The following is a 23,613-nucleotide window of genomic DNA, read 5'->3' as shown; positions in this document are numbered from 1 at the left end:
TAAGATTTTTGGGGTTTGAGTAGCCGGCCGACCTGGCCCAAGCCCGAGCCAGCAACCGCCATTAACATTGCTTTTTTAACGTATCAGGCCCGCTGAGTTAAGGTGAGTTGTGATTCTGTCCGGCCAAATGTAGTCTAGATACGCTAGCTGTAGTCTGTTAGCCAGCAGTAGTAGCATTAGGGAAACAGACACCTACAAAACTGTTCATTTTTCATTTATTATTCTCAGATTTTCCGACGAGTATGGGGCAAATGTTGCGGCAATCGAGCTAACGTACCCACCTGTATATGCCATTACTGTAACGACGCCGACGCTGTAAAAGCGTTAAGAATTACATTTAGGGAGCAGAGCGGCACAGCTAAACGGACTAAACGGCAAGTAGTAAATACATAGAATGTAGCCTGTGCACTCATTTTTCTCTCGCCCTCACACCATGATAGCGAAAGTTCAAGAAAAAACCGTTGCTTTTACCGGCATATTCATTAGCATTGGCGCGCTGGCGGTTCCCGTCGTTCCGCTTCTCGAAGATTCCCTCTGTATGGTTACAGGTATCCAACAGTGAAATTGTGACTGGATAGCTTGTTGCGCCTGACGAGAGCAGGATAAAGGAACAAATGAAAGAAGTTGACGCCATGCCGCCAAAGCGTGCCGCACAGCGTATTCTCTAAGTAAGGTACATGACTCTGAAACATTGTCCCGAACTTTAAAGTTCAGTTGTACTATCTCATAAGTGTATTTCTCTAATCTTTTGCTTTCACCGTCTAGGCTTTCTGGCTTCAGCGTATTATAGTGGTTGTGCAGCTTTGAAGAAAAAGTCTATAAAGGTGTGAGGTCATTAGCTGAACGTACGTCGCTTTTGGGTCAACACGGCAGGGACGATGTATATTAGAGTTAAACGCGTTATTTTTGTACAATGTTTTTCTATACTGCTATGAAAATAGATATTTTTTGAGGGGTAAAACAGCTTTAGGCAAGATGAAATTTGCAACGTATCTCAGAAGTCGGTCTCATCTAGGCATATCGTAAAACTGTAGATACCTTTCATTATATCTCCGTTTTTGTTACCTTATCGAGATTAAACATCGGTTTTGCGGCCTGAAAAAGGGTGTGATTGGACTTTTCATTGCTATTGCACGTACATGGCAGAACGAACCGACGCTGCCATGAACTCCAAGGCTCCTATGGAAGACACAAAGGCATTCCGCGAAATGAAATCGAGGATAAATGGATGTTTGGGCATTGCGTGTGGCGGTCCTTCCTATTATATAGGCACTGTCTGACCAATATGTGGGCTGATAGATTATAAACCTTGAGGCAATACGATTTCATCGGGGTGGTGGGTTCGGGAGACCGTCTGTTGGATGGCCAGATAGCCCTTTGGGAAACGAGTTGGAAGCAAGGGGTTACGAAGACTACATATGTGTGTGTGGGGGGGGGGATGTATCTGAATGGAGATCGATAGTTCAATAATGAATCCTTCTGTGCGACGGGGGTTTGTTAATTCCATCATGGAGCAATCAGTCGCTTCGCCTGTTCGCTTCTTCGTCTGCTCATCCGTTGGCTGAGTGTGCACCACCAGCCTCTCGTTTAGGGCGACGCAAGAATCAGCTGAGTCGACCGGCTGAGATCATTCCTGTGCAGTGACCATCCGTTGCCCCGATTACTATCGGATCGATGCAATGCAGTCCTGCCCAGCTTACATAATAGAAAAATACGGACGGCTGTAAATACTAGCTTCAGCTTTATATTAAATCGTCGTTCGTTGTCGTTTCTTCTATTCAAGTAAGGGAGCATGAGACTATAGAACAGTGTCCGTGTCCACTTTTTTCTTTTACCACTATACCAATACCCACCGATTTACCGGCCTGAAACTGGATTTACTAGCATTTCCTATTGTCTTTCCTCACTCCTTTTAACCACTCACACCTTGCGGAAGACGCGGTGAGAAATCCCTTGCATGTAGCCTACGATGCGCTTCGCCGTAAAACCTATACTGCTAAAAACGAAGCTGACCACCACATTTCGAGGCTCCCTCTTTCCTATAATAAAACGGTTTAAACACAGCGTTCGATAACACCGATAGGGGCTTTTCGTTTGCCTTCTATTGGCTGTCGCCGCGGCGATAGAGATTTCGATGACGGTGAAAATTAGAAACTTCTCAAAAAGCACGGGATCACTGGCTTTGGAGAAGCTGCGCTGTCTATTCGTACCGCTTTGCAACGACTAGAATGGTCATAGAGAAATGCTACAAACCGCAACAAAACAGATGGAAAACTTTCTTCCTTAGAAGGCTTTAGTCTGAAGCTACTCATGGCGTATTCAGTAGTTACGGCACGATAGCGACGGCGGTGCCAAGTAAGTATGGCAGCTGAAGAAACAAAAATACGAAACGAATTCGAGCGCAAAGTTAGTAGCGACAAAATTACTTACAACTGGCCGCGCCTGTGATTCGCTGTTTGCCGTGCTTTCAACTTTGTAAACCACCTGTTGCGTCGACCGTTTTAGCTGACTTCCGCATCTACCATAAAGGTTCAGTATACGACTTAGTGTGTCAGTTCTTCTCGTTGTCGCCCCCTCTCCGGGAAACGCCTAGTAAGGGAGGCGGCGATGCCAGACCTGCATCAATATTCTATTATTTATACGCATTCAAGCACTTAGTTCGTATCGATTGCCTAAACGATTGTTGCTACAGGCACAGGGAGATAGATGTTTGTCTATCTGGAAGCAAGTATAAGTGTGCTAAAAATTTACCACACGGGGTCATAAGAATATTGTATACTATTGTAGTGTTATGCGATAAAGCTCTTAATCAAGTGAGATACAAAATAATAGCCGCCTAAAAGGGCTAAGGGCGAATAACAATTGCACAGTAAGCACAACGTCACATACCGAAAGTATGCTGGTAGCAAGCACTGCGATCCGCACTGTAGAACTCCAACGCACAAATGATTCGATCAAAATGGGATCTTAGCGAGCGAATTGTCAGAACGCGTGTGATAGCCAAATAGCGACTGCCTGCCTGCCTGTCTGTTCGTTGTAATGTCCTGCGAATATCGCATTCTATTTGTAGGATAGGGAATTAGCCTTATGGCACTGCTCATTTTTACGATGGTGCTGTAAAACGCGCTGTAGGCCTCAAACCAAACGTCCTAAAACGACACTGTCAGTAAAAAAAATAACGTTTACTAGGGCAGCACAAAATCGTTGATTCGTGATCCTCAGATTTACAGGGGGTTATGCGATTGTTAGTAGATTGAAACAGGCTGAACAAGTTAGCCTTTGTGCCTATAGCAAACAATAAAGTAGGTCTTCTTGGCCTGTCATTGCTGATAGCTTTTTTCACGGTGAAGGGGGTACTTTTTCAATATATTTACTACAGCTGCAACTTTTCAAAATAGATGGCGAAGGATAAACATATTTATTCTCATTACTAAAATATTCTGAAATTAACAAAAATTCGCGTTTTGCATACTTACTAGTTCTACACTACAAATTCGTGCAGCTAGAGTGCCCTAAGAATGCAAATACGACGGCGAGATGTAACTCGTATAATATCCCAATGTATTTCTGTATTATCTCGTTCAAAATATTGTCTATATCTGGGACCAATGATTATAAATAGTTTTTGTCTCTGATTTACAAATCGTTAGCGCCGCTCGGCTGCCTGACTAACGCTGGTAGCTAGATACAAAATTTCTTTTTCTACCCATATAGACGCTACATAATGTTGATCGTGTGGCCAATAACATGTGATCGGTCTTATGTTGTTATACTTTTGTTGTTCTAGTAACAATCAACGATACCATCTTTGTTCGAGTATCGACATTACTATTGTGTGAGAGATAGTCACCGCAGTCGCAATACCAGCTGTCGACGGGAAGAACCGCTATAACCGTATACTGGGCAGCTGTTGTCGCCCATCAGACAGTTCCGATGCAGACACGGCTGCTGTGACAGCAGACGCTTCTGCACGTGCTGTAACTGTGCTGGAGTCACTGCTACCACCGTCATGATCAGCAGCGCGGCCACTCATTACTGTTATCTCTACCATGCAATCATAATATATTTACAGCTCCACTTAGGTGGAAAAAACTGGAAAAATCTGAGACAGATTACCTCAGACAGGGGCATCGACGTCGGGGAACCGCAGAGCGATTGCGAAAGAGCCACAGCAGTGAGGCAAGAAGGGAATTTCTTAGCATTGCTGAAGAAAGGTAAGTGATAGTCGGACAGTCCGCCGACTTAAAGCAAAACTGCCAGCCGCCAATGGCTGTCTAACTTCTGCAGCACATCGTGCTTCTCTGCCACTCCCTTGAAGTCTTCCTTGCGTTCGGCTAGAAGGGCTAGGGGAAGGGAGAAAGCTAGAGCGGGCCACTGGCTGACTAACTCTGCTGCCCGCTTTTCCCTGCTTGCTGGGCTCGACTACAGTAGCCGCGGCCGAAACTAGCAGCAGCCACAACGGACGAACCAACGAACTAATCGAATTAAGGAGGCTTCTCTTTTGCTTCTCTTTCATTGCTTCTCGTCCGTTGCCTTGCACTCTTTCCCTATCTTTATTCTTTGCGTTTTCCTATTTTGGCCGTCTCTTGCTCCTTTCTGCCTCCTCCTTTTCGCTTTTTTCCGTTGTCGTCTCCGTCTTGCTACCTCTTCCTCTTTCCTCTTTTGCTCTGTCGCCGGACGCCGCTGAGGGAAAGCAGCCTCGCGGGAGAGAAGTGTTTTCGACGAAGATCCTAGTCGACGGACCGAGGTCGGGCGGCTGTCGTCACCATTACAGCGGTAGTCGTTTGTCTGCTCGGCCGATTTCAGAGGTTTCTATAGCGACGGCATCGGTGGCGGTCGCTGCCTTTGCTGTCATTCCTTTGCAGTCTAACTAAGAAGATCTTCCTACTTGCTTCTTTACCAGACTCTGTTCCGATAAACTCATAAGATAATGGCAAAGTAACGCCTTCGTTCTTTTCTACAACTGACGCCGTATCGGGGGCGTACAGATAGTAGAACGCTGGGACATGGTCGACTATAGGCCAAACCCAAAAATTCTCCCACTGCCTGTCTGTGGTCTTTCTCTACATTACCCTATTTCAAAGGAGAAAGGCGGCGGGAGGTTATTTTCCCTCACCCTTCTTTTACCCAAAGCGACTCGTAGCTCACACCGCTCTCCAAGTCGCATCGAACGACCACCCATCCACGACTCCAACGGGAATCGGCGAGGAGGCGCTCCCAAATCAGCGATGCGAGCGAGCTAGCTAGTCGAGAAGACGCATCTGATAAACCGCTAAAGTCGGACGTCGGATCCACGCTTCCCGCACGAGATCCCCAACTAGTTCGGGCTAACATTCTAACGTAACGGCGTCGGTGCCGAGAGCTGACGGGTTTCAAAGCATGTATCTCTCTTTATTTTAACATTCATTACATCTTTTGCTTCTCTCTCCGTCTCCGTTCCCCGTTGTACGAAGACGAGGACAGCTACAACGGAACATACAACGAAATCGACAACGATCGTAAACAGTTAAGTGGGTTCTCAGTCCACACCCCCCACATGTCGAGACACAAATACGGTACAAGCGCCTGCTGTGTTACTTGTCTATAGAAGCTTAGGCACTACCATAAGGCTACACACAGTTATGGATAGTCTTACTCTATATATATTTTGTCCACGGAAATTGTTTTAATTTTTATACGATCGAAAACAAAAATGAAATTGCAAAGTGCGTAAAAGCTCTTTCCGAAACTAGACAAAAGCTTAATCATATTCAAAATAAACAGAAAAAGTCTCCGTGTGTGTGCTGTTTTTCCTATTCTGCCTGTTAAACACGACACCATCTCAGTGCGGTATTGTGTAACAAATGCATTGTGTGTCATAACCCCTCGCGCTACGTAATCGGCCGAAGAGCTCGCGTATACAGATGCTGACGCAATTTTAACCATATGGACATACGCGCAATGGCCAACTACCAATGCGAGCAGACTGATGGTCAATAATGTCGTCATGTTCTCCATGCGTTTTCTCATTTTTATCGTGGAAATATGCAGCTTTGAACAAACAAAAGTATTTGTTTATGCTGCCATCTTTAGTCGTAGAACGCATCAATATAGATGCGTACAACTGTATAATATATGGTATTTACTGAGCAGCCCAATCCTTGACTTACATATGACCAAACGAGAAAATAAATTGCAGGTGTCTTAATCTTAAATTTAATTACAATAATAATCTACCGTAAAAGCTAATTACCAAAATGTGAAGAACTGTTGTGTTCCGCTTTTGTGGAAAAAGAAGTGGCTGCTGTCGGCCCTGAGGTCCGCACGTTTCCGCTTCTGATCGCAGTAATAAGCAATAAAAGTATGAACACCAATGATCCGCAAGCAAAACGGCCCGAACAGGCAGCTACGCGACGCAGCAGAGACGGGAGCTAGGCGAACCACGGGGCTTATAGCCAAATCACCAAAACTCCTTTCTACTTTGCGATGGATGAACATTTATTGTCTAACTGGCATTAGCAGCAAGGCAGAGGAAACTAGGCGGATACGGGCCAGGGTCACGCTTAAACTCAAGTCAAAAGAATGGCCAAGGGTATTCTGGAGCATACAGGAAAAAGCTAGCTGTGAAAAACGGCAAAAAGGAAAATAAGTCTCCCAGCGAAATGTACAGGAGATTGTCTGCTGAAGGGCATAGTGCCGGCAATAATGAGGCCACTGAGGATAGCGACAGTAAGGATGGCTGATAGCTGCTTATTGCTTCTGCCGCTGGTGCCGTCTCAGGTGTCGAAGAATTTTACGTCGCAAGCGTCAGAGACGGTAGTGGCATCTGAGAAGAAGCAGCGACATGTGAAGTTCTCTGGCCTGCTTTGCTGTGGCCTGGTGAGCTGGCTTTGGCGCTTGTTAGTGATGATGACTTAATTAAAGAGACCAACCGGCCACCAGGCTACTAAAACGAAGGGCAAGGGAAGGGCCTTCACCATCCCGTAGCCTCTTTGCTGGCTCTAGGGAAATGCTCATAGCGATTTCTTCACAGTCCGCGTTTCCCATGGCTGACCCTGTACGCGTTCACAAGAAGACATCTCTCGAAAAACTGTCGGATCCTGACGCTGTAGATGCAGCTCGAATACTACTAGTGCCGCTGTTCCGATTAAGGGACGATGCTGTCTATGATTAATAAAGACAAGAAAGATACAAATCTTCTTTCTGTCATTCTTTGATGAGATTTCAACAAAGGATACAACTACAGAAACAACGCATTGTTATCGTCTTATCATGGCGGAACTTAAAGCTTATCGACAAACGCAAAGACGAATGACCGGTGGTAGACGCTAGGGAGAATATTTGAAGCTGTAATAGATCAGGCCGCGGCACGCGGGCCGAGAGATTAAAGACATTCAAGGCACGAGTTAATGCAATGATATAATGGGAGTCTTGGTGCAGGAGGGTGTTAAACTAAGCGAGGCGCTTTTTTCAAGGGCCTAAGAGTTTAGATAGAAAACTGCTGCTGCTTTGTCAAGATCTTCCCTTAACTCAGATGGCGGCATTAGCTAAGTATAGATGTGCCTACATACGTTCTACTCGCTCTTATAGCTACTATAGCACAAGAAGTGCATAATATGAGTTCGGAGAAGCGTGCGCATTTAAACATCTACTAAGACCTTACGAGAAGCGGACATCGAGGTCAAAACCCAGGGGGTAAGCGAACAAAAAAAATGAACATTCTTTGTTGTCGTCCTCGTCGGCGTCGTGTACGGCGCCAGCACGAAAAAAAAAACAACACGACAGAACAGCATATGCGTAGCTCCGTTGCAAATGAACAATACTATTGTTTCTAGATGGTCATGTTTACTGGCTATGTACGTAAACAGCAGATAATAACTCTGATGGCTCACCAGGGATCTCGTTCAGTGTAATCTACGTTGGAACATGAGAAGCGTTCGGTCCTAGGTCACAGCAGGCTCTAGACTAAGCAGATTTTTCTAATTATCTAACTTAGATATTTTAATGGCTACTAATCCATCGCAAGTCTTTGAATGATTACAAAAATTTACAATGTTTGGACAATAATATCATTAAAGTTGTTTTCATTGTTTATTACGATGTAATACACGGTTGAAACGTCTATCAGGACTGAGATAATGGCAAGGATCCAAGCCAGTGAGTCCAAAATAGCTATTTAAGACTATATACTAACCGGCCAGATACAACTGAGATGACTCTCAACTAAGATCTCAAGAATAGCAATATAATATTTGTAACCATCGTATGAAATAATGCATATACACACTGAAGCTTCCTCAAACGACCGTTTTTCTGGCGAATCAAAAGCCATTTTAATGTACTGATTTTCATTGAAATTAAGCTAGGAATAAAACGTCTCTGGAAAATCGGAGACACAGTGTCCTCCTTAGGTCTCCACGTTATGGTACCAAGGCATCTCTCTATGTCAACGTTAACCGATATCGGCGTTTCGAAAAATCGAGAATATGGGCACATGTTTCAACTGTGCAACACAAAAACGGGGAGCTTCGATCTATTTTCGCTTTGTACATTGGGCTCTGCCGCTACCGGTGCTAACAGTGTGGCCCATTCTGTTTGCTTCTCTGGCTTCTGCTTGAGAGCAAGACGACCCGAACGTGCCCTAGTGAAGGTTAGTAAAGGTCTCGGTGTGCTTCGATTTGGGTACATTGAGTTTGTATAAATCTGCATATCGCTTTGCATCGAGAACTTCTAGCGGTGGAAAAGAGGCAACTTGTACCTTGTTCGGCGGAGGCGCCTAACTCGCCTCCATGGAAAAATCGGCGAGTTTGTATGCAGGTCGCTTGAGCGCCAAGCGATCAGTACGCTATTGTGAACTGAACAAAGATAGCAGACGATAAAAACAAATGCTTAGGATACATGTGCGTACCGAACTTGTTCTATGTGTGCATTTGAAACGCACGCTTTTATTGTATTTTGTAACGACGTGATACTCGTTTTCCTTCTCTGTTTGCAAAGCGACTGAAGTGAGATCACTGACAGGCCTTGCTAATGCTTTTCTGATGAATGTCATATATCTGAGCCACGCTGTACGTAGCAAACGTATTGTTCCTGTATATTAGCTCTTTTTAAGGCTCAGAGCAGTCGGTTATTATCTTAGCTTAAGAAATATATATGTTATAGAAAAACAGGTAATTTGTGGAGTGTGAAGGTGAGGTTTTGCAGAAAACCGGACAGATAACAATTTCGAAACTTTGTAAAATAAAAATCAATGGGGTCGAATAGCCGCTTCCGGGTGACGTAAAGCTGTGTGCTATTCATCACGCGATTCTATGCAAAAGTAAGCCTTAAGAAACACTTGTCTGAAAAAAGCGTAATTAACGCTAAACGGCCTGCAACATATTTGCGAAACATTGGGATTGTAACATGCGTCGGTAAATAAAAGTAGTTAGAATGTGTCAAAAATACTGAAGCTGCAACTTTTATATTAGTTTTGCGTATAACCAAGGACTAGCGGTAAATTTCCCCTTCACTAGCACCACCCAAATAGCTCATAACTTATTTAATATTACGCAGGCACTGAAGTTGCCACGTGTAGTGTAAAGGTCTATTATAAGCATAATAAGAGTCCTTACATTTATAAGATTACATTTTTCCACATGTTCTAAGTCGCGTGTTGTGCCCGGGCGGGGGAGCGGAGGAAGGTCTCACATAGGCACAGTGAAAACTTGCCTATAGGAAAAATTGACTATAGGAATTTAAGACAGATCGTGTGCTGGTTTGGCAATCATTTTGTATGCCAATTAATAAGCATTGTGGCCATAGAACATAAGTTCCACTGTCGAAAGCTTATATCACCAAAATTAGGTGAAGTTACCTGGTGCTTTCAGAGGGTGTATTTTTTTTTTATTTTTAAGTAAGTTTTTTTTTTTAATTTCAACTTCTAACGTCAGACTTTCGAACCTAAGTGTCCAGTTCAATTCAATCATTCATCAACGAAATTCGAATTGGGTACATAATATCCAAAGTGGATTCACTCAAGGCTGTTTTTATAAATGCAGATGCGTGCTGTTGTCCAATCTATTGTTCGTCTAAGTACGAATTGGTCGCGTTTTATGCGCTTCATCAACGATGATGACAACTCTCACACTTCCTCCATCCATCCATATAGGATATTTTACTTTGTGATTAAACTATAAGAACTTCAGTACCAAAAAGTAGATGTAAAAACAACTTGCGTTACGATTAAATTACGAGCATTAAATGTTATAGCAACTAGGGTTGTTAGATTTTTCTCGCTCACATCGTTATTATTATTACTATTGCTGAATTTTACAGCGTGGTCACGGAGCTCTTCTAATAATGCTGATTGATTCTTGTCGATTGAGGCCGTCGGTTTCGACCGATAGATTGGTTCTGCTGTTGAAACGCGCGTAAATAAGGTACGAAGATTAGCCTATCCGACAATATCGTGCGCACAGGATCAACATGTCAGTCTGGGCTGTGTCCTAGATTGGTATATTCATTCTGTTCAGGGAGCACGACTTTACTTTACGTCGTGTTAAATTTTTCCATTTTATTCGAAATTTTCAACCCGAAACCATGGTCAGGTTTAGGCTCTAATGTGTAGCATTGCGATTCAGCTTCTCGAGACCGAAAATACCCGTTTGCGCAGGCCTCTATATAAATATATAAAAATGGGCCGCCGTTTTGAGAGAAGAAAATGCGTTGAAAAAAGCCGGAACTGTACTTTACATAAGTCTTTCCAGCTTTCCCATAGACATGTAGCAGCGCCGACGGTATGACAATCTCCCAAATCAAAAATGTACGCTATAAAAAGATATTGTCGGACAGCCAGATACCAACAGTGGAAATAAATATATACAGATTGACACATATTTTGAGGTTGAAGAAGAAAGATCATGACAACTAAACGCATGACGCTTTGCGCATAAGTCAGTTTATTGTTCCGTCAAAGTTTTCCAAAGGCTCTTAACAAACGAACTAATGATTCATGCAAAGCAAAAACGTCATTGGAAATAGTAACAGACGGCAAAACGTTTACGTTAACTATATTTTTCAGTGTCTTTCTACGTACTTATCGTTGAACACGCAAACTTGCTCGGTGCCGCTGCCCGCGGCGCCTTTATTGTTATCAATGACATAAATATCAAAAAGAGAGAGAAAGATTTATCCCTTTCCGAACAGCCCGATACCCACTTCACTCGGACCTTTGATGGTGAAGAGCAAGTGGGTGAACGCCTTCACCAGCAGCAGTGCCACGATGGATAGTTGCTGTTGTTGTACATTAAGTTATTATTATTGTCATTATGCTTCCACTGAAATATACGGCTGCAGTAGCGGCAGCGGCAGCAGCAGCAGCAGCAGCAGCAGCAGCAGCAGCAAAGGCGGCGGCGCCGGTGACAGGAGCAACAGCAGCGAGAACACGAAGTAGCAACGGCCATGGCGTCATAAATGGTGTTGTTTGTATTCTCGCCTTTTTACTTCACTGTATGACCTTCTCTGGCTGTCCATGTGAAGAGAATGTTTGCACATACATGAGAGAAGTTTATCTCATCAGCGCATTTAATAAGCGCGGCAGCCAAGTAAATACAGGACAAACGCAATCGCGCGAAACGTCCACAGGCGTTATCATCTACCATTTTACCATGGCTGTGTGTGTGTATGTGAAGGGGAAAGAGATCCTAACGGGCTTGCAAAAGGACAAGGAAACGTGGAGAGCGGGACAGACAACCACGACATCCAGCGGACGGGAAGGGGTCTTTAAGAAAGTTTGGGCCAGGTTCGGGCTGTTGAAGCTGCACTGAGGGCTACACTACAAGAACAACAGAGCAAGCAGATGACGCAAACGAGAAGCCACTAACAGCAGCAGCAGCAGCAACAACAACAACAGTTCTGACAGTGGGTTTGACCCGGGAAAAGAGACGTACAAACATGGAGAAAAATCTAACGACAAATGGACGACGCAGAGTTTGAGAGTGCAAGCACTCAGCAGAGCCGAAATCTTGCCGCATCCATAATCGTATGAAGAATAACAGCATCAACAACAATAGCACGAAGTACTGCGAGCGGATGTGCGGTCCAAAGCATTTTGTCCTAACAGAGACAGCAATCGTGGTGGTATACGAGTATACAGATAGTTAAATGCGGCTTCGAACGCGAGATGGCTGGCGTATAGGTGAGAAGAGATCTTCGGAAAGTAGGCCTCACTGGTATCCATCCGAGCTAGATATGCAGTCGAGGCGCAGCTCATCACTAGATAGCCGCACGACCAACACAAAGATGTGAAGCGCGTCCGCTGGCCATAACTCATTCTTCTTGGCAGCGCTGTAAGCCCTTCTGCGCATTTGAATGAGTCCGCGTCTATGCCTACGTTTGTACATCGGGAAGTTCAGTTAAGCAGTCATCACTTGCAGAGGTTTTCATTGTGCCACACCCACATTCAGAATATACGGGACGATTGATCCGCATTTCGTTTACCCCCCTACCTCATAACTATAGCTGTTTCTACGTTTACGGCTTTTGCGCTAAATGATCAACGGCTACTCTAGCTGATGAAAACGAGACCACATGCAAACAAGCATTGCCTAGATTCTCCCAGGGCATCCTGTGCTTGTACACGCCTCTTGTGCGACCGAGAAAGAGAGAGAAAAAATAAAAAAGTGAGTGAATTGAACACGGTGATCATAAACAGGGGAACTCATGAGATACATATAAAATTGAAAATAGAATAAATATCATTTGACAGCAATGAAACTAAATCGTGACAGTAACGCCTGCTAATTAGTAATTTCTGCCCTGGCGAAGAGACATTTCTATAATAGTTCTTATGTAAATGTTATACCTGCGCTGTAGGTGGTTTGCACATGAATAGGATCAGCTGTAGCGCTCTTCGTTTGTTTGCCTCATATATCAATATACTGTCATACACACGCTCTGATCGTGTAGTTTGGAAGTTTCAAACAAGGATGGAAAAAATACAGGCGACTCTGGCAACAACAACAACCCAACGGTTCATTATTAATACTTGCAGACTGTGTAGCCCAGTTTCTTCTAATCATCTCGTGTAGGATCACTAGTCTAATGAATATTTCCGAAAGTATGTAGATATCTTAATTAAATACCCGTACTGATATGCTTTTCCTCTTTAAAAGCAATAGACATTCAACTAGCTGTAAAGTTCAAAAAAAGTTTACTGACGTACTAGCAATACATCGGTGCGATAAGCTTCCATTTCTCTATCCTGTCAGTTCCTGCTCTGCTGTTCATTGCGATGGCGGAGTGCAATAGGAGAGGAAAAAAGAATCAGGACCTAACCAACAGCGGGTCCTTTGTTTGGTGAGTAACCTCGGAGGTTGTTTAATATTTATATGCTGCGGTTGGTTATGGTTAGCTGATGCCGGGGTTCGGCCGTGCACAGGATGGAGACGACAGCAAAGGCGAGTGCAGACCTTTCGTCACAAGTTGATAAGCTCAGACAGTCAGGTAAGCAGATAAACAGCAAATGCTTAGTTAAGTTCGTTCGCAGTGTGCGTACGTGCACACACTGGTATAACCTGCTCATACGCAGAAACGGTCCTAAATGTGAACACAGGTGCACGGATACGAAATTGGCCTCACTAGCGCCATCACGGTTACCAGGTCAGCGTATTGCCATGATCGCTTTTCGAAGAACTTACTTTTGTCTATCTTTCCATAAAGGATACGAATCACGTAGAGCGATTTTGTATTGACAGAACGCGATAATAATGATTATGACGATAAAACAAACCATGTCGATATCGTGAACCTTCCTGTCCGAACCGTATGGTTATTTCATTGTTCTTCTAATGAGCACTATAAATTATTTTTTTTTTTCAGCTTCATTCGGCAATAAGACAGCGTTGACAACAAAAACACTTTGCGAATTTCTGCTCGAAATGAATTGGCTACTAAAGCAGAGCTGACACAGGCATTTGGCATATGATGCCCTTTTAGTACTAACGTAACTTATTCAAGTTATCGATATCCACATTAATTATTATTTTTTTATTATTTTTTAAGACAATTTATAATTACGTAAGACTTGTTATATAAGATATTACGTAAAAACGATGACTAGAGATTTTTGACGTTTTTACATACGATTTAAGTTCGTTGTTCTCGTAATATGGTGTCAACGTCAACGATGCGTGCCACGCTTAATGTTCTAAACGTTACGTATCAAGAGACTGAGAGATGGAAAATTAAGTCTTTGCTTAAACACAGCTGCAAAGCGTTTCAGTCCCGTTGCGTGCTGAATTCGTATGCCGATGACGTTAAAATGAGTTAACTTCTTCTCTGTCTCGATGTTGATTTGACTAGCTAACGCCGTTCTCAGGATTAGACTAAGCCGCACCTTACTTTTTAGGTCAATTGTAGCAGCAGCAGCTAGGCTATACGAACCGATGGAAGAACCCCCATATGATAGCACTATCGAAGCTGGCTGGGTATAGCTAACAAAGGTCGAATGCTCACATAAGAAGACAAAGCTTTACGTGGCTACTTCCACGGATGACAATCGTGAGAAAGGAACTTACTAGGCCGTAGCTAAACGTGATAGCTGATAATATCGACTGTTCTCGCTATGACATTGCGGCGTCATAATACTCAGCCGGCTGTCAAAACGACACTACCGGCGGCGAAGGGGACACGGACGGATGCAACGACGCCGACCGAATCTACAGGCCATGTTGAGAAAGGCATATACGCCACTAATTACTTGTCGCCACGACTAGCTGGACCATTAGGGCCATTCGTTAATTCTCGATCGCCTTTTGTCCGCCGCCACGGCCACCCGAGAGGAACGCTGCCTATTTACATGATGATTGTGAAACATTGAAGTTCGATCCCTCCTGCACACCGTCCAACCCGTATCCCACTCGAGCCATCTTGTTAGAGCTAAAGGCGCAGCTCATTCGATGGCCCAGGATAGAAATTGCTGCATAGAGCCAATAGGGCCGCTCGCTGAATCTTGTCTGATATTATTGACTGCTTCTGTGGGTGGCGAGTCAACTATGGAAACTACAACACAGCTATCGTATCGCTATGTGGGAGAATCACCGGGAGAGCCTTGCCGGCAACAACGCTTTTGTCTCTATTCTTGGCTGGCAGCTCGATGGTGCGTTGGATGCGACCGCGGTGCCTACAGCCCCAAATTGGTTCTCCACGTTTGGTGTCGACAGCAACCGGACAGCAGCTGTTACTATAGGTAGCGAACAGCGGGCTTTTGAGAGCACCTATTGTCTCCATACGTGGAGGTCGTACGACCAGCGTATGGGTTTCGATGGCAATAACGGTCAAAATAGAAGCATCTGTGCCGACGCATTTGTACTTGGTTTGCGCAAGTTAAGGCCTGCTCAGGCCCGAGTTACGCGACATACACTTGGCAACAAACGTAGAAAGGAAGTGAAAATAGGCAGCTGCACGTAAGATGAACAGGCGTGGATTATTTAGGCTTGTCCTTAGCCGTGTTGACCAGCCCACGCTAAGCTCGATGACGAACACGCGAGGGAGTGTGTACACACAGAGGCAGACGCAGACACGCACCCAAGCTAGCGGGAGGAATTTGTCGGTTAATACAGTCGATGCCTGTTTTAAGCCGCTATGTTGTTAATAGTTCGCAGATGAAACAAATAAACGCGAACATGTGCATTTGGCTGACCGGCCGCTAAATCGGTTCTGAGATACTCTACATTGTCGGTACTCCGGTGAAACGATCTGGCCTATTTGGCCGTTCACCAGTTATGTCGTACTACAGACATATGCGTGAATATGGATAGTCGTTACTATGTATGGCAGTGGCAGTTACAGCGCCACAGTTCTATGTGGACAAAGCACCACTTGAAAGGACGGAGCCAGCCCGTTTACCCAGTCCCTTCTTTCAATTCCCCGAAAGAATCTCGCTTTGCTAGGTATTCTATGCAGAATATCGCTGGCTGAGCACTTTCTTTGACTAAATAAAATATGCAGTACACCCGCAAATGTCGAGTGCGTCCTCTGAGGACTACATTCACCGTGCAGTAAATACAACGACTGTACCTATCTAAGGCCTATCTGTGATATTCAAAAAGAGATAGCCTATTTAAAAGATATCATTTCGGACACAGCACACACAAACAGATAGCGGTTCCTATAGTAATCTTCTGTAAGTGCGTCTACTGTTTGGCTCCATGTTACGTCTTTAACATTCTCTACTATCTAACATTCTCTGCTATTGCAAGAGTGACTACACCAATTTCAACAAAACAATAAAAAGCTTGCTTGAGGTTTCTGCAAAAAGAGCTTGCGTTTACGTTGGATGAAACCTAGAAAACGACTTTTTTTTTATACAAAGCACAAGTGCTTTGTATAAAAAAAGCTGGAAATATTAGTAGACGTGCATTTTTAGGTTTAGGTTGGCCAATCCCGTTTTTGCACTTAATTTACGATAGCAGTCGATCCTGAATTTAAGCTAGGTTTATTAGTATGGAAATCTCTAAATGTGCCTGCATCTCCTGTGTTTTTAGTTAATTTTTGCAATCATTCTATTGAAAATTCCTCGCTAAGATTCGAACTCGAAAATTCGACTATACATATATATACAGTCTATGTATATATGACGCTGTAAGTGTACTATTAAACGAATTTACGTCTTCATTATTAACGTCGTGCATAAGCAACACCAACGAATTACTGAATATTGATTAAACCGGCCCGAACAGCGTTGTTCTTCATGTATTGAAGGCAACAGAGCGATGAACGGACGACGCAGAAGCGCACTTTGTTCATGCATGTGACAGGAAACGATTGTGCTGCTGTGCCATGGATAGGAAACTGATAATTGCCCTTTTATGATCTCCGTCTGCGGGTCCATTGGTCCATACGAACAGTCTAACCAATGAGTGAACCAGCTAACTACAATAACGCCGTTTGCCTGCATTTCGTCTTGTCCAGTATGCATGCACACACAATATATATATATATATATGTGTGTGTGCGTGTCCAGCACTGAAAACAGGCAACGTAGCATACAATCTTGGCACGTAAACAGTGCACCATGGAGAATTAGATAGGTTGGCTCGATAACTATTTGGCTGACGGTAGGTCGATAGCTGCTTGAAGTGTCTCTTATTTTTCTCTCGTATAACATATATACATATGTCCAAGCGCTGAACGCGACCAAAGCGGCTGGATGAAACGCGGCGACTGCACAGGCAAAGGGACGCCATAGCGAGAGGCATCAAGCCGTGTGTTGCAGATTGTTGTGTGACTACGGATGGAGATAGAAGAACCAAGTTGGCAGATTATGCTTTTACCAGTCGCTGCTCACCGCACTGCTATCCGTTGCACGCGGACTTTTCCAGCTAATTCCCTGATGCGGCAATCAGTAGATGGGAGCAACTCCGAGCTTAATGACTGGACCAGCCGATCCCTGCACCAATGCGCTAACTTGAACATGGGCCGTCATGCACTGTTGTTGCTCTGCCCACAAGCAGCGGCGGCAACAGCAGGAGGCGTACTAATAGCCATTGGGTTGCCTGGACCTTGTCCTTCGCTGGCCTCTTATCAAATTAGACTGCTCGACTACGCAAAGCATGGGCACTCAAGTGCAGTTACAATGTATGTTACCGCAAAAAGCTCTAGCGTATAATGCTTTTTGCCACTGGCGGCAGTAGTGGCGGGTTGAAACTACAGCAAGAAAAAAGGCAGCGATCTGTTTCGAAGTATGAGGCAAACGACGTGTAAAGCACACGTGGGTACGTCCTGTGGGTGGATATGAAAGGCTGAGGAGGCTTGCTGATTGCATGTTGTTCCCTCCACTCTAACTTTCGCTTTTGGTGTCCAGCCAACTTTGGTACCTCGAGTCCCGAAACTGTCGAATGTAAGTCGCTGAAAGCTACCGCGGGATTCCTTTTAAGTTCTTGTTTTGAATATCTTAAACATAATGTTAATGTAATCATAATGTGAATGTTTATTCATTTAATAAGAATTAAAGGCTTTTCAAATGCACAGTTTTACAATTAGAGCAATCAGTACAAAGTGATGAACTAGGGTTAAAATTTATCTATTTTTCGGCAAACTGAACCCTATGTCTCATATCCCCGATACAATGACGCGCTTGAACATTCCCGCCAACTTCTGTTTTGGGAGAAGTTGTCCGAGGTTATAGAACGTTTTCTGAAAACTAGTTTGGTCCCAGCCGGACTGAGCTACCTATCCAAATGCCTAAGTTTGTCAAAATAGTAGTTTCTTCAAGTACGGCAGTCATACGGAACCTTCACTTCGTCAGAGCGACCTAACCAAGATAGAGAGGCTTATGTATATAACAAGATTCTACGGCTCGTATACATTTTGAGATAACAGCTTATTTTCCATAGCATTTGCTGTAGAAATATCGTAAATGTTGACCATACATGTTGCCTATAAAAGGTCGAGGCCCGACAGAGCTTTTGCTACTCTATTCTGAGTACCATAGGAAGCCAACAGAGTAAGGGTTAAAAGCTGAGAGCACCCACGCTTTCACTTGGGCGTTTGGGTAGCAGTGAATGGATAGTTGAGAGCCATAAAAGAGAAAAATGAATGATCAAATGTACGAAGCTCGTACTCCGTTCCGTTGCAGAAACACCAAAAGCTACAACTGTACCGTGTGCCAGAAATAAAACGAGCATCCCAGACTTGTACCACAGGGATCTCATGCGTTTCCTCTACGAGGGCTTCAGAGGCGGGGATTGAGGCCAAATCCAAGGCCAGTAGGGCATCTTCGGTCAAGTACTACACACCTTTTTGTACCCTTCTTTTCCGAATCTTAGGCCTGCGCTCTTTTCTCATGTACGCAGGTTCCTTGAAGAAACTTTTTGGGCCGTAGAACCCTCCGCGAAAGAGAAACCCCATGCTAGTGCGGCAAGAAGATGAGCCACAACATTCTTCTTTTGACCAAGTAGTGGCTTTGGTTAGGAGCTAAGATCCTCATATTGTAATCCTCACATTGTTTCATACATAGAGCGTTGTTGGTGGATGATTTTAGCCTCCAACAAAAGATGATCAACGAAATTCACGTGCCAACTAGAGTCACTACGACATCTTCGTATAGAAGTAGACCACTGCTTACTTTTATGTAGAGGTGTCCTCTGTTCCAATGTGTACAGACCGTGCTCTGATATCCTCTAATATTCTGACTGTGTAAACTAAAAACTCCTGCGTGAGTGTGAGTACCTACCGGTGATCTACCCACAAAGATAGATCTTGCCAACTGCGCTTCTCGGTAGAATCTAAGGCCATTGCAACTCCTAAAAGGTACGGTGCCCGTTTGTCTAGCTACTCCTATCGGAGGAGCATGATGGCGCGAGCAACGGGAAGAGAATTTACCAACAGTTGCAATAGCTTCCGAACGGCACGAAGCACCAGGATCGCAGCAAATTTGAAAGGATTCACCTGAGACGGTATACGGTGTAGGGAGTTACTCATTTTGGGAAAGCAAAGAGCTTTGCTGCTTTAGACATACCATGATGGTTGGGCGCTGCTGTTACTGTTAGTGAGCTATGGCAAAAGTCTTCAGACTTTTTCTTAGCGGACGCTTTGTGTGGCAGCGGCAGTAATCGTGACAACTATGGCGGCGATTCGCAATGGGGAACGGGGCGCGATTACGCTACATGTGGCTGTCGGCATAAGTGCATGTGATTGTGCGATAGCAGCCCTAGTTCGTTCGGCTGCTCCTGGTGCGACAGCTGTCTTGTTCCACAGCCGCCATACCGGTAGAGATAGAAATATAGACAGACAGACAGAGAGACAGAGACAGAAAACGTCGGGAAGTAACGGGAAGCCAATGGCAAAACGAAAGCTCACAAATAATTATGCTATTAAATTGTTCCCTCGGCTTGCTTCTTATTTGAAAATTCCCTTTCTTTTAACCCAATGAGAAAGCTAAGTTGTTAGCAGCCGAAACATCCACCTACCTATTTAATGACGGCAGCTGCCTGCATCCTGAGTGCGCGGTCGAGAAACGAAATACATAGACAGAGGGTGGAAGGGAAAAAGATAGACGCGCGAGATAGAAAGCTGCGCGAAAAATGAAAAGGTGGCAGACATGGGAGACAGGCGAACGGGCGAGTGCGGTGCGACTACTGCAGTCAATCGGCTAGGCAGCGGCATTACTCCTCCATCATGTTAGTTTGATATCCTTTTGTCCGACGGAGCCCTCGTGCCGTGGACCATTGCCGTCAAAAGCACTGGTACAGATAAAAAAAAAAACTTGAGACGTAATATGGGTATTTAAAAACCGTTTTGGCCTGCCAGCTAATTTAACACATGCACAGAACACGCATACCTACCTACACAATACAATAACAACAACAAACTTTTCGCCAAGTTCTTCGCTTTTTCTGTGTTCGTTCGCTCTTTTTTGTTTCAAAATCTCTCTTCTTTCCCGCTTTCGCCTTCCGTTGATCTTTTGGCTCGTGTCTGCCCCATCTGCGATGCGTGCACTGCGCTTGACGGGCTTTAGATAGACTGGAGACGTCATAACGGCAAAAAACGGCCCCTTCCTCGTCGAACGTGAAGCGTCCTGAAAAAGCTCAGGGTACAACTCTGGGGTTGAGCACGGTAGCGAAAACGTAGAAAAAGAGTTAACCTACAGCGCGACCGTGCTGCTTTTGCTATAGATGTTATTACAACGAAAAACGTTTCGTTTCATGTTTTTCTCTTTTTCTTTGTGGAAAAAGAAATTTTGTCTGTTAGACTATCGGCTACCAGCCGCTGCCATCTATTAGTCGTTTCGCTTTAACCTATATAATTTAAAGATAAGTGACTCGTTTAGCCAGCGACCTTGGTACGTTTGTTTTTTTAAGGATTTAATCAGGTAGAAATAACTACCTCTAATCTATAGCAAAATTTTGCATAAGGCGTTGTTAATGCTACAATACCTGTTTATGCAATAATATTCCTTAATGTAAGGGCTATAATCAGATGGAGAACTACGAATTCGTATACTATGGATTGCATGCTACTAATCAATTAGCATGAGCGGGAATCACACAGCCATCTATGTTATTTGAACAAGATAATCAAATTTTTTTTTTATTATACAGCCTAAATTCCTAGTTGCCAAATAGAATTCACGGCGTTTTTCAAGGTCACAGCATATTATTGTACGTACTGTATCACTGTGGAAAGTATCATTACACCTTATACCTACCATCAGAACGACAATTTTTTCAAAAGGGATTTTTCCATCTGCTGCTATACATGGGGATTTCTCATCATTTTCTATATCGGTACTGGGGCCAATTCCCAATAACGCTTTCATGTGCCGTTGACCTTTGATTCAGTTTGCAGAAGCACAACGTCTTGGGTTTGGACTGTGTTTAGTATCATTTTAGTAAATGGCCGGGGTAACCTATACCTCCTTACGTATTTGCTCCCTTGACTCCAAGCGGTAGCGGTGGTGACTGTAACCACCGCTACCGCTTCATTTCTTCATTTCAGGAACTGGGACAGGAAGACGACAACCTGTGGGGCCTGCTCGATGTTTCATGGGGCCATTCCTCTTAGCCTGCCACTTATGGAGGGCTGTCAAGCTCCTTGATGCTGTATGAGCTACAGAAGGCCGCAGTCAACGTGCCTCGCGCAAATGAGCATATGCCGACTTGAGAGCGAAGGCCGTGCAAGCAAAATGGGACGGAGAACAACAGGGAGAGTTGTTCCAGGCAACCGAATCGCCCTACAACCGTCCATCTGTCTGCCTTGGCCTATTAGAAAGCAAGCTTTTTCTTTTAATATTGATCACAGATGAAACTAGCTTAGCATGTCTGCAATCATGGCAGGCATCTCCCATTGTAAGTATAACAGTAAATAGGCAATGGCGGGATACCAGTGAAGAAGAGAGTGCGTAAGGAAGTAAGAAGTATTGGACGAGCTGTAATAATGAGGGTAATTGTAATATTTGTTTCATTGCTTTATTATAAACGACCAGGTGAAATACAGGCTGAGAATGAAAGCCGGCCGTACGTATTTTGTTTTGCATAAAGTAAAGGAACAATGTAAACCGTTTTGTGTGCTCCACCGAACGTCTTCTGTTCCACTGCGCATGTGCACTACAGAGGCGACCTCACACGCCGAGCACCCCGTAGTCATGCACATTTGTGACCTCATAGTACATTCATATGTGGATACGTACACTCATAATTTCGTGCAGGTAAAGAAAAATTGGTATGCACACACGATAATTTACCTACTTATAGCAACAGTGTACGCTATTTTGTGCACTGAAAGCAGGTACTCATGGTCATTGTTAGCGCCTAAATAACCATAACTTAGAATATCTACCTTATACTTATACTTTATAAACCTGGGGTACCATTGTGTACGTCTAAAACCTTTGACAACAACCTTGAGATTAAATGCTTCGACGGCCATCATACTAAAATATATTGAATCTCAATTTGGTGAATACTAACTGATACAAAAACTTGATAAATTAGTATTTTATTACATTACATATACATATAGACATATTATTATTATTCTTGGGGCGTTTATTACAGATGCGGCAGCATAGTAATTTACTCTAAATATATTATTAAGTTTTTCGTTCCCTGTAACTTTCATAATGACACCTTGACTAGAATTGCACTTGACCTTAATACAAATTTCAACTTGCTATTCATACGTTCTTCACATGATTTTATGTTGTATCGATTTTTGTTTCATTTCCTAACTAAATTCAAGTTTAACAATGAACAACTTCTTTTGGCCATAACGGGCAAGTAAATAAAAATATAAAGTTCTTTTTGGCCTAGAACACAAATAAGTGCTTCTGACAATTAATTCAAAGAATTCCAATCAAGCATTTGAACGCTTTCAACTTTACGATGCAAATAAAAACAACAAATCTAATAGCCGCAGCAACAATGAACTATAACACTTTGCCCCTAGATCTAGTAACATTGCTAATCATCGTAGGATGTAGATGCAGGGAACGAGCGTTCGAAGTTTTTCTCTCAGCACTAAACAGCAGAGGCAGTAAAAGCATCGACAGCACCTGGTCGCGGCCGACGGGATAACTGTCTCAGTTTATTGTGGAAATTGTATCCCGCAAGCGATATACGCTATGCCGTTGCGGCTTACTCGTTCCACGTCGTACAGCTAGCCATCAGGCTGGTTCTCTGAGGGTCACCATGAGTCCCATGAGGTTTGCCATCATTGGGTCTCGTCTGTCAGAGTCCGCCCTTCGGTCTAGAACAACCAGCGCAGTGAAGTGAACACTTTCAAGTTCCGTACGCACAGCCTAACACACACCACATATCTAACCCGTACGGTGTTAAGGAGTCCCGGGACCATCAAGAAAAGCATATGAACTTAGAGGCAGAGAAGCAAGATTGGAAAAGGATGATAATGGCAGCAAGCGTGCGCGATCGCGGGAAAGCATCTTGTAAATTCCATGGGAGGCGTCCATGTGGGGTTTAAGGCGGTCTCCCTGTTGTCCCTGCTTGCATCCTTGCTGCAGTAGCAGCACCAAATCGCGATTCCCTTTTGAATTTTAATCAGACTTTTCGCTTGACCCAAAAAAGCTCTGTGCGTTTCTGCCTTAGATTATCTTCCTGTTTGCTCCTCATTCCTCTGTGGCACAGTCACCCTCTT

At 44.0% G+C, this 23,613-nt stretch overlaps 1 protein-coding gene and 2 long non-coding RNA genes across 5 annotated transcripts in view; 1 reads left to right on the top strand and 2 right to left on the bottom strand.

Moving 5' to 3' along the window:
* The window catches only part of LOC147758636 (uncharacterized), a 38,355-nt gene extending 35,139 nt beyond the window's left edge, over positions 1-3,216 (bottom strand). Inside the window, exons 1-2 of one of the 2 annotated variants that reach the window (XR_015318504.1) lie at positions 2,890-3,216; positions 2,431-2,616 (exon numbers count right to left, since the gene is read on the bottom strand). This is a non-coding gene — a long non-coding RNA (uncharacterized LOC147758636). The remainder of the gene's footprint in view (positions 1-2,430; positions 2,617-2,889) is intronic. The other variant, XR_015318503.1, reaches the window with a different exon arrangement.
* The window catches only part of LOC111242932 (GTPase-activating Rap/Ran-GAP domain-like protein 3), a 389,128-nt gene that overhangs the window by 185,373 nt on the left and 180,142 nt on the right, over positions 1-23,613 (bottom strand). The window lies entirely within an intron of this gene.
* On the top strand, positions 233-22,378 carry LOC147758635 (uncharacterized). Its single transcript, XR_015318508.1, has 3 exons — positions 233-673; positions 3,788-4,214; positions 21,460-22,378. It is a non-coding gene; the product is annotated as an uncharacterized LOC147758635 (long non-coding RNA).

This window comes from Varroa destructor, unplaced genomic scaffold (assembly GCF_002443255.2).
Source record: "Varroa destructor unplaced genomic scaffold, Vdes_3.0 BEIS01000001.1, whole genome shotgun sequence".
Lineage (NCBI taxonomy): Eukaryota > Metazoa > Arthropoda > Arachnida > Mesostigmata > Varroidae > Varroa > Varroa destructor.
This window is presented reverse-complemented; position numbering and strand designations above follow the sequence as displayed.